At 47.3% G+C, this 11,229-nt stretch overlaps 1 long non-coding RNA gene across 1 annotated transcript; it reads right to left on the reverse strand.

The window, feature by feature from the left end:
* Positions 1-6,388: 6,388 nt before the first annotated feature.
* LOC119113196 (uncharacterized) lies at positions 6,389-9,280 on the reverse strand. Its single transcript, XR_005095849.1, has 3 exons — positions 9,224-9,280; positions 8,492-8,592; positions 6,389-6,690 (listed from the first exon to the last, which is right to left on the reverse strand). It is a non-coding gene; the product is annotated as an uncharacterized LOC119113196 (long non-coding RNA).
* Between the last annotated feature and the right edge of the window lie 1,949 nt (positions 9,281-11,229).

Consider the following 11,229-nt stretch of genomic DNA (forward strand, 5'->3'; position numbering starts at 1 on the left):
TCTGCGGAACGGGGCACGCTGGTTACCGGGGTGATGTGTATCAACGATGCGGGGAGCTACATACCTCCAGGTGTGATATTCCCAAGAAAGAGGGCTAGCCAGCAGTTGGAGAAGGGTCTTCTCCCAGGTAGTCCGGTGCTGTACCATGAGTCTGGTTGGATGCATAAGGAGCTGTTCGTGAAATGGCTTGACCATTTCAAACAGCACGCGAAGCTCTCGAAACAGGATCCAGTCCTTCTCATACTGGATGGGCAAGCCATCTACACCAAGAGCCTCGCAGCCATCCTGGTTTGCAGGGAAGCAGGTATGGTGATGCTCACCATTCCTCCGCACACCTCACACCGCCTTCAACAACTGGACCGGACGTTCATGCTTCCCGTCAGCACCTTTTTCTTCCAAGGTCAGAGAACGTGGCTCCGAAAAACCCTGGTAAAGTCCTCACACTGTATGAGATGGGGGAGCTGATCGGGTCAGCCTACGTGCAGGCGGCAACAGTGAAGACGGCGTTGAAGGGCTTCGAAGTCACGGGGATCTTTCCCACAAACCACCATATATTTGGCGAAGAAGACTTCGCAGCGGCAGAAGCAGCGAACATCTCGCTGGTCGGCACCGCAGACGCACCAGTGGGTCTCAATTTAGCAGCAGCTTCTCTGCCCATGCCTGGGCCCTCTGACGTTGATGTCTCGGTGAGCACGAACGTTCTGGAGTCCTCGGGAACTGTCGCCGGAGACGCAACGCAAGCTGGAATATTGGGGCAGGGAAGCCCGATTAATGCCGAAACTCCGGCAAAGTTGCTCACCGCTGGGGCTCTGCCAGATGATTTCTCAAGCTCTAGCGATGACAAAGATGACGTTCTAGAAGTGTCATGCTCATCTGGACCGAGCCATGCTTCCCAAGGTCAAAATGATACACCCGCAAGCTCCTAGGTGTCTCCCCGCGAAATCCTCCGTGCCAAAAGTGCACTCAAGGGAGGAGAGAGGTAGATGACGAAAGAAAGGTAAAGCATGTGTCTTGACTGGCACAACATACAAGAAGGATATCGAGAAGAGACTCGAAGGAAAAGAAGGTATACAGGGAGGAAAGAAAATGACGACAGACGTCAGTCTAAACGAAGAAAAAGGAAGAATGCAGAAACTCAGAAACCGCAGCGCAAACAAAAGAAGCATACGCCGCGAAAGCTTACCTTTGAGGAGTCCTCGGACGAAGAAGATTTAGCTTGTCTGTACTGCGGGTTCTTCTTCTCCATGTCCAAATCGAGCGAGTCTTGGTTGCGATGTGCTCTCTGCGGTAAATGGGCGCACGATGCCCGTGCAGGGAGTGATGAAGAGGACGAGTGCGTGTTCGTGTGCGAACTGTACCGGGATGACTAGGCAGGCTGATGTAGTGTCTGGTTTCGCCATTGGTGTTACCTGATGACGGGTCCACTAGGCTGTGCTCTTTTCGTGTTTTACGTTCACAGTGACTAAGAAGTGGATTGATAAGAAGAACGGGTGAGTGTTCCTGAGCGAACTTTGCTCGATGACTTGTGTGTTTGAGACTCTATCGTTGTCGTCTCATTGTGTAACCACCAGGCTGTGTTCCTCTAGTTCTGTGTCTATGCCATACAGCAATCGCTGTCGCTTCATACGAAGCTGTAATACGCATTTGCTGGCCATTATAACTTTTATTCGTGGGATCATACTGAAGAAACGAGTATGTAGCGGGGTGGTTCGAACGAAATATGAGAGCCCAAGCTTAAGCAATATGGCTATTGGATGTCCAGATAAATACCTACTCACCGAGAAATGCATTTATTGATGCGTTTTTGTTAAAAATGATAACTTTGAAAATATTAATATAATACATTTTGCTTATTCAATCTCATCACCTGTCCGTTTTGCCCCGAATACTGCTTCGTTTTGCTTCAAGCCGGGGGCAAAATGAGGAAAAAACGTTGCCTGATATTAAGGAGGATCACGCTTTAACGTGAAGAGATATCGAGCCAGCCCTTTTATAAAAGATAGACAATTGATCAGCCTTCCATATCCACCTGCTAAAGACTTCCTGGGTAGATTTATGAACTTGCCATATTCAAAAACCGTTAAGGTGTCCGTCTTGTCCCGCTTTCCCCTAGATGGAAGGGGTCCTAAGCTTGTACTGACATGGCTAATCCATGTTTGTCTTAAAATGTTCAAGATTCGGTGAGAACTGATTACTAGTAAAAAAAACTGTGTAAAATGTTTTTGAACATATGCGCTCGCAAGTCATGGCAACACCAGGCTGAACGCCCGGCGTTGTAGTCTCCAGAGGCCGCGCGGCATCGGTCTGCGGCTGTGACACTAAGCGATGGCCAATAAGCAAACGAAAAAGATGATGCACCTTGAGGAAAATGGCTAGTGAACTAGGTAAATCGGCACGTACATTTGAATGTGGTGCAAAAGTAAGCTAAACACAACCTTAATCTGAAAAGTGTGTGTGTGGGGGGGGGGGGGAGGGGAGGCAGCTAACACTGCTGGCCTCCACCTTGAAAAGTGGGGGGGGGGGCATGGCCCCCTGGCCTCCCCCCTGTTCGTACGCCCATGAATATGGTGCCATGAGGCCTTAGCGGTTTCGATACATTAGACGTTGCGATGCATTCGTGGTTACAGGCATTAAGGCTTCCGAAACGGACCATTAGCAAGGCAGTTCACCTAGTCAGCCACTGGAAGCTTTTTGACGAGCTGCATGCCTGAAGGGGCGGAGCTTGGGCCGTAAGCCAATCAGCGACCGGGCCCAAGTTTGCAGCGCAGTCGGCAGCTGGGGGGCACTCGCGGAGGGAGGGCAGATGGAAGGCCGCGGCGGGGTGGTCGTCGGAGGGGGGGGGGGGGGGGGTCGTCGAGTGTTTGCATCACGCCGTGGTGTCTGCTTCACGCCGTGAGTGAGAGTGGGTGGAATGATGTTTTGTCCGCAGGGAGTGGGAACGTGACCGGTCGCGCCATCACGGAGTCTGATTTGGTGTTAAAGAGAATGTTCCACATTTGAAGGTATTGAAGCAAGCATCAAATTGGTGAAATAAGCTCACTTGTAAATCATGGTATTACTTTGAGGAGGAGATGCTGCTCTTACGCAGTCGTACTTAGCACCACACTGAGAGCCAACTGATGGCCATTATATCTGGAAATAGTGCTCACGAACGCCAGTATGGACGACACGGCAATCGTAGCTTCTTGGCATGGGTCGCTACATGGCCAACGGAGCGTAAGAATTTGAGTGGTGTTATTATGGCATCGGGGCGACCTTGAAACAGTTTCCTTGAAATTGGTCCATTTTCTCGGGCGCGTATCTCAAAAACTGGAATGCTTTATGTCTCAAGAAGGGCGGGGCTGTTGGCTGCGTTGAAGGATCTTCAAGATGTCTATTTCAGTTTAAAACCTCATTGGAATGTGGCATACGCCCCCAAACACCTATGCATCAGTGGTGCCACTTTTGAACACGGAGATCTGCGGGACACGGGCTTAAAAAGCCCGCAGGGCTGCAAGCGGTTATTGCTCACCACATTACCGTATTGGCGAGTGTGTTATGTCTAAAATTACTCTCGTGTGCATGTTGTTAACCTCAAACTGAAAAGAGCAATTGTTATAACATCTTGCGAAAAAAATGTTAATATAGGGAAACTAACTTTTTATCACCTTTCCAGCTAAACAGCGCATGCCATTTCACGAGCAGACAATTCATGACATGCTGTAGCTTCCAGAGTTACATCACCATGGCTAAATAACTCAAACCTACAGTGGAGTACAGTGTCTTGATTATGCCTTCTGATGGAATGAATTATCAGCAAAACAGCGAGAACCTTTCTAAAATAACATCACATTTGTGGTGGCGTCTGCCGTGGGCGTAACTTTCTATTCAGTCAGGGATCTCAAGCTTCAGCCACAACACCTGGATAATTTTAGGCATTTATCTTTCCTCAGCTCACCCCAAGCATACTTGGTAACATTTCGCTCCCGGACTTCGCACACCACTTGTCAAGTGTGTCAAAGGTCACACAAAGCACAGGTCACGTGAAAAAAGCAAATGACTTTTAGGAATATCTGATCAATGCAACTGCACAGGGCGTTTCAAACAGTAAGCGCCACCCAATGCCTGGATTAAATTGAAAACATTGCCCTGCATTGAAATTCCAATGCAAACCAGTCTATGAAGTCCATAACATCAAATCAGTTCACTTTTGTACGGTCCTGGACTTTGTCAGCAAATTTCGTAACCTTTCTATAGAAATCCTGTCTGTCATACGTAAACACTGATTTGGTATATGGCCGGGAGAGAGCCGCAGAAGCACACTGACTACCAAACCATCCCGGCGATCCCAGCTGGCATGTTTGAGGTTCCAAAATCAGTGCATCAAAGTACAAAATCTGTGCAAAAGGCTGTTCGTCAGCTGTTCAAGGAGTTCGGACGCACAAGATGGCCTTCACGTGGCGCGCGGACGAGCTCGTGTTTGCCAGTCACGTCTGGATGGATGCTAACTGGTCACGTTGGAATGTATCATCATTTGTCCAGGGGCAAGACAGAGGGTCATTTATGGCGCACTCCTCTTTCACCAAATGCTACTCTTACCTTCTGCAACTTTCCACGTGGCACGCCGACGCCGATGCCGTATCAGCATTATGCCGGTAGGCAACAGGCCCAATGTGTACGCCCAAGTATAAATACACTCGTATCAAATGTATTTGGCGTATAAATCCAGCATCAGAAAAGCAGTTTTGTAGTCAACGTGCATGCTAGTGTTGCCTTCGTGGAACTGGCGAAGTAGCTGAATCGGAGTGCACTCTATCTTTGGGCTTTTGATGGTCAAATTTTGCTTGCATAACGCATGCAAAATGCATAATTAGGACTAGTGACCATATGAACCCAGGTAAATACAGTCATTCTTGATTTGCGTTGTTACACTGGAAGAAAATGTTTGATATCTGTTGCCCGTTACTTTTGAAGACCATTCTGAAGGTCCAAGAGGATTCGGTCTTGGGCACAAGATGGTTTCCTCGGACCGAGGAGATTACATGGGTTTGTCCTTCAGCAGTCTCTTGAAAAGGTGTCGTAGTTCCAAGATCTTGAAATGGAGAGAACTCAACAGTTCCACTCAGTGTTAGATCATGAGAAGCAGGTGTAGGGAAGGCATCTTGCAGTTAGTCATGCAAAAACATCGGAAAATATGAATATGCTCTAAGGTTTCTCACGGCGTGTTGTTTTGGCAGTAGTAGAATGGTTGGACATGTGTATTGCAGGCTTTTTGGAAGACATCTGCCTTGTGTGGCGGGTGCAGACTTTCAAATTTGGAGGGATAGGTATTCCAAATCGCTGCGGTGCGGGTATTCCAAACTTGACGATGGCATCTTTACTGGCTTGTTCTACATAACAGCATTTGTTGCAGCCTGCAGCATGCATCAGCGGCTTTGATGTCATGTGCTCTTGCTGAAAGAGCTGAGAGTGGGTAAAAATGGTTGGGCTCGAATGTTGTACTGCTAAGTTGTCTCGGTGTGGGTCAAAATGGTTGGACTGGACTGTTGTACTGATCAGTCGTCTCGGTCTCGGCGTCTCCGCGTGCGGGAGACGGCGGCCGGTCGCGTCGCGTCGCCGGGTCTTCTCTCCGCTGCACTCTGGGCCAGACTGCCCTCAAAAGTGAGATTAATTCAGTGAGTCAAAATTAATTACTAAATACTTGTGTTCCATGCCAGTTTCCCATGCGGAATCCGGTTTTGCACCCCATTTGTATCGTAGTTGTCAAACTACTGACGTTTTTTTAAGGCCAAGTTGAGGTCACTTACCTCAAACGATATATCTGCTAGTTTACTTTAAATAAATTGCGCGTGCATGGTATTTTTACGCGCCGAATTCGAGTTTGGCATTATTTTCAAACTGCTGACTACGAAACCATCATATGGTCTATGTTGACCGGGTGTAACTGCTGACTACGAAACCATCATATGGTCTATGTTGACCGGGTGTAACTGCTGACTACGAAACCATCATATGGTCTATGTTGACCGGGTGTAATAAATCAATAAAACATGCACGCTGATTCTTGTTTAGTCGGAGTCAGTGTCGCTGGTATCGTCCTCAAGTATACATGACGGGAGTCGGGAGTAATCACGGGGGTGATCAAGTATACGGGAGGGTCCTGTAGAATGGCGAGGGCCTCTTTCGAAAGCGCTTTCTCACCTGGCAGCCCTCTGATTCCGCACACTGATCGCTGCCGACCTGATCACAGGGTCTCTGGTGACCAGTAGTTGTCAGATCTGGTCGGCGATGTATGCAGGCGAGTCTTTTTTAGCGTGTCCCACACGCTACGCTCGTACCGAGTGGCAGTGGCAGTGCGTCAGTAACAGTCACTCCATGGAGACGTACTCGGTGCATAGACACGGGCATCGGAACTATATGTGCATATGTACCACGGATACATGTGCATATATATTTCGGCTGTTTCTTGGCAGTAGGCACCGAACTTTTCAGCGTCCATGTGATATCCGTATGCCATTGCAATGCAGCATGTAGGTCTCCGATTAGGCACTCGTCGACCCCGGTGATCTCAGCTAAGGTCGCTACTTCTGCGAAGGCCCGCCGGGCTGTGTTGCCGTCGTTTGATGAGCCGCTTCCTCCAACTCCGGCTGGTCTAGGTGGTAGCTGATGTAGAGTATGCACCCGAAAAGCCGGAACGAGGCGTGCAGAGTGCTGAAACCCAAATGCAAGTGACTTTTGTTGATTGCAAGTTGCCGGACATGCTGGAGATAGTTCATGACTTTTGGTGCTGCTTGCAGAGTGAACATCGTTGCATTGAGGCGGTCTCCATCCACCCGTGTGCCGACCACAGGCGGAGGAAGCCGAAAGCTTCTTCGGCAAGACTCATGTCTTAAGCCACCCCTCGTTTTCCGACAGGAGCCTCGCCGTGTGCCTGCTCGATTTCACTAATCTTTCTTTCAACTTTGTTTTAGATGTTTTCAGTAGCTGCGTGCATTGTTGCAGCTTTGTGACACTGACACCGTGGCCTTCGAAGTAGGGTTTTACCTTCCGACTGTCACAGCGCTGAACCCATCTTTCGACTTAAGAAAATCAAACAGGTACACCCGTGACATCGTGGCAAAGGTGATACCGCTCACTGATCCGGGTACACGAGTGAGCTAACTGCATTGCGCCTTGCTTTAAGGCGACCCGAGGGTGATTTGACCCCGCAATTCGCGGGCAGGGAAATGAGCCTCATATGTTTTATGACCCCTGGCCGACTCCTACTCAGACAACACCGGAAGGTATCGTCACCCACACGACACAACAGGAGGGGGAGTGGGAGAAAGGGAGAGAGCGAGAGCGAAAGCGACAGTGAGCCATTGCGGAAATCAAGTGGCGTTTATGATGCTTGCTGTCATACGCAGCGTGCACCTCAGTACTCAAGGAAATTTTGTCATACACATGCTTAGAAAGTCATGAATTCTACCACAATAAGCTTCGTTATGTGACGAGAGCAAGCCGTTTGTGTCTTTCAAGTCCCAAGGAGCATGCCTGGCCAGCAGCAGAGCTACTATTCTCACCGCTAGATGGCAGACCACCGAAACATGGTTTAGTCGTAGATCGATAACCTTTTTTTCGCGCGACTCTGCGCAACTTTTTTGTCGTGATCGAAATTCAATACTTCTATCTCAACACCAAAACAGGAATTATTGTGATACTTCGTAGGATCTTTGATCTCTGTAAAGGGATGCTGCTTTTATACACATCCAATAATCAAGATCACAAAAACTGTCATGTCAACTGAAATGTTTTATCCTTTGCGCAGATATATTCCAAATTGCTTCAGTAATCTAGCGGTTGGCTTTGTGAACATGAAAGTACACTGGAATAGGCACAGCAACTGCCTAAACTTGGTTGACTCGTCGCCCGTTTTCTTGCATGGTCTGCACCCTGCAAGCTGCATTCCGACGACCATGGATTTTTGAATTAGTCCCACTTTTGAAGGCAATCTGACCCATAGTGCGCTGCAGATCACCTACACCTACTGCTGAGGGCCTACTGAGGTGTTTTCAACATAACGCCACGCCTGGCTAAGGCTGATTGTTTGTGTAGTGTATCAACAACCTGTTTGATTCGCGACACTGCAGCAAATACGATAGTTATGAGTGTTGCATGACCATTTGTAGTCGACGCACCCGAACATTCAAATCACCTCGACTTTGATTAAAACATACATATTTTAAATGTTCTTGAAAACCTCAATGCCATGCGATGTATCTGACGTAGCCACGTCTCCTCGCTATTATCACTCATCTGTTTAATAATAATCAAACCACGGGTGCCATATGACCAGGGCAGTCTGTGCGTCCTGAAGCCGAAATCATCATCATGGGCAATAACTTGTTGAGGCAGACAATGAGCAAAACTGTCTAAAATAAGAAAACTTTGAGGATTGCTCCTTTTCAAGAACATTCCGATAGTGCTGTGTTCAAGTTGCACATAAACATTAAGACAGGCAGTCAATGCTTACCAGTTATGTATGTCATCTTGCAAAAATTCGAAGACCTTTCGCTCATATGGCTGACCTCTGTTGCATTTCATATATTGAAGTCGAAGAGGTGAAGACTGGTTCTGGAAACATACGGAACAATGCAAATATGTCGCATGAGTGCCAATCTCAATTGTAACTAACTGTTAGCCTTGCTGGATTCGATATGAGAATTAGGCACTGTTTGACTCGCGTCAGCGCTTATCAATGTTATAGCGCATGTTTTTGGATGTAGTTTCATCTGGCCATATAGCCTGCACCTTATCCAAACATTGGCTACAGCTTGCATCGAACAATTATCATCGAAGGTCTTTGAATGTTGCAGAGGTAAGCACTGGTAGGAATGATGAAGCTTTTCTGATGTACATGTTGGTTTGAATTGTTTTTCTGATGTCCACATTGTTAGCAATAACATGCTTTGTCCTTACCATGCAGACGAAGAGCTAGACATGCACAACTCATGATAACATGCAGCCTAAGGAGTATCACAGGCTTGCAACGCCAACACATGGTCGTCACATTGCAGTAAAAACAGGTGAGAACATCAATCATGATAAAGGGCACTATAGCAGATGAGGTGTTTCCATTGCCATATTGAAATTTGTGCAGAAACATTTCACCGTAGCTGATACGACATGCAATTTTTCAAGAAACGTGAACATCGTCCGAATCAGTGACGGCAATCCCTGGGTCCTGGCATAAGTGCCTCCTGACCTGGAACCGCGGTACTCTGTACTTGCTATGCAATCCATCAATCCCGCCATCTCGGTTCAAGGTGGGCCCCTTATTTTGTCTCTTGCTGCCGGAAACCAGGCGAAAGACTGCGCGGCTTATCCATGATCTTCTTTAAAAGACTGAGCAAAACTACAAAAAAGAAATAGGATTGTTTTTATTAAAACGAAAATAAGCAAACCGAATAGAAAATGAGGACATTGCGAGACAACATTAAGCTTGACAACACGATGTTCGCTATGTGCGTGGAAGCCGACTCAGTGTGCCAGTGACTCACTCCAACTCACTTTCAAAGCTCTTGAAATGAAGCGACTGCTGTTTCTCTCCCAACGCCTGACGCTAGCTCTCTGACACTGGCAGCGTGAGGACTCACTGGGGTTACTCTGTAAAGCCTTGGATGTCCTCTTGACAGTCTTTACCGTAGTCAATCTGATGGGAGCAAAACGACCTCCACCGTCGACGCGCCCTTGAAGTCATCAGGATCAGTCAACCCCATGCAAAGCTCATCCTCTGCCCGAAAGACTTGCCATTTTAGTACGAAGAAACAAACCGTATGCCGCTAAGCCTTGCCATTTAACAATTGGCATAGCATCTCAGAGAGAATATGATCGGAATGGAGGCGCGACAGGCTGGCACCGGCGGCAACGCTATCAAGATCTCCCCATCTCGTCACAGGAGTTCTTCCCAAGGCTGTGGAGAAGTATTGCCTCAGGCACTTCACGCCAAAGCCCTCCTCATGAAAAAAAAATGTGAAAAAACGTGACTGGGTGCCTGGGCTGGGCGCCGGCTGTGCCGCGCGCTTAGTTTTCGTGCGTTACGAATAATTATTGGGTACATGGGCCATGTGTTTTCAAGTGGTAAAACACCTTGTTATATTTTTTGGCGTTGGGACCGGCCTACGCTCTTGCACATACAACTGAAAAAAATCAACATCAGAAAGGAAAATTGTAAGTCATTCCTTGTCTACGTTCATATTGCCCTGAAAATTATTTATGGTGGAATCATGATTCCAAGAGATACATGCGAATATTGAGAAAATTTATGCCATCTTAGCCCATAGGTTGGTCATATTTCCTTTCAGGCAAGTGGAAAAAATTTCCACCTAAGGTAGCCTTGCAACCTCGCAACTCAAAATTGCCCAAGGCTGGGAACTCCGAAGAGGTGTGACTGAGATATTTAGAAATGTCACGGACAAATTCAGTACTGATTAGTGTCTGAAATCTGGTTATGGCTCTTAGGGAGTGAGAACAAAAACTGTATGATAGCGGCTCGCAGTGAAAACGGTATATTCCTTGTGAATTTACATTATGCACACACCAGACATTTTGGGACCATGGACTGACAGAAGTGACAGCAAACGCAAAACACTCACTGGCCTCATTCATAACCACATACATTTACAATCAGGAACTTTCAATTCTGAAAATTTCCAACTCTCTGAAGTATTATTCAATTTTTTTATAAATTACACAGAGGCTATGTGCATGCACCACTGTACCTTCCAAAACAAGGAAGAAGATAGACACTAATGCGCCCAAATGTACAACCAGCATCACCTGAGCGTTTGGATGCTGGGCTGCAATTTCATTTTTTGTGTCTAAGATGCAGAGGAACAGAACCAACAGGTTTTCATCGTAACATGGTATGGACATGGCATGAACAAGACGCTTCTAATTCATTTATATTATGCTTATATTTTGTTTGTATTTTGTTCTCTTTGCACACAGCTGCTTCAGCATACCACGCCTTGTTTTCGTTCACCAGTGCATAATAACAACGACAAAACGTTCTTCACACACGCCGTACCTCCACATCCACTAGCCGAGTGTTGTCGCGGCCAGGCCATGACAAATGCTCAGTGCCAGCCCAGGAGTTGTTTTCTGTTGCCCAGGAGAATGCACTGCGGAATGGTGCATGCTCCTTGCTGTCGCTGAGCACCTCGATTACAAATGACGTCACCTATGTAAAAACACGGACGATTTCCCGGG

The sequence above is a fragment of the Pollicipes pollicipes genome, unplaced genomic scaffold (genome assembly GCF_011947565.3).
Source record: "Pollicipes pollicipes isolate AB1234 unplaced genomic scaffold, Ppol_2.1 Scaffold_7261;HRSCAF=8764_pilon_pilon_pilon, whole genome shotgun sequence".
NCBI classification, from domain to species: Eukaryota; Metazoa; Arthropoda; class Thecostraca; order Pollicipedomorpha; family Pollicipedidae; genus Pollicipes; species Pollicipes pollicipes.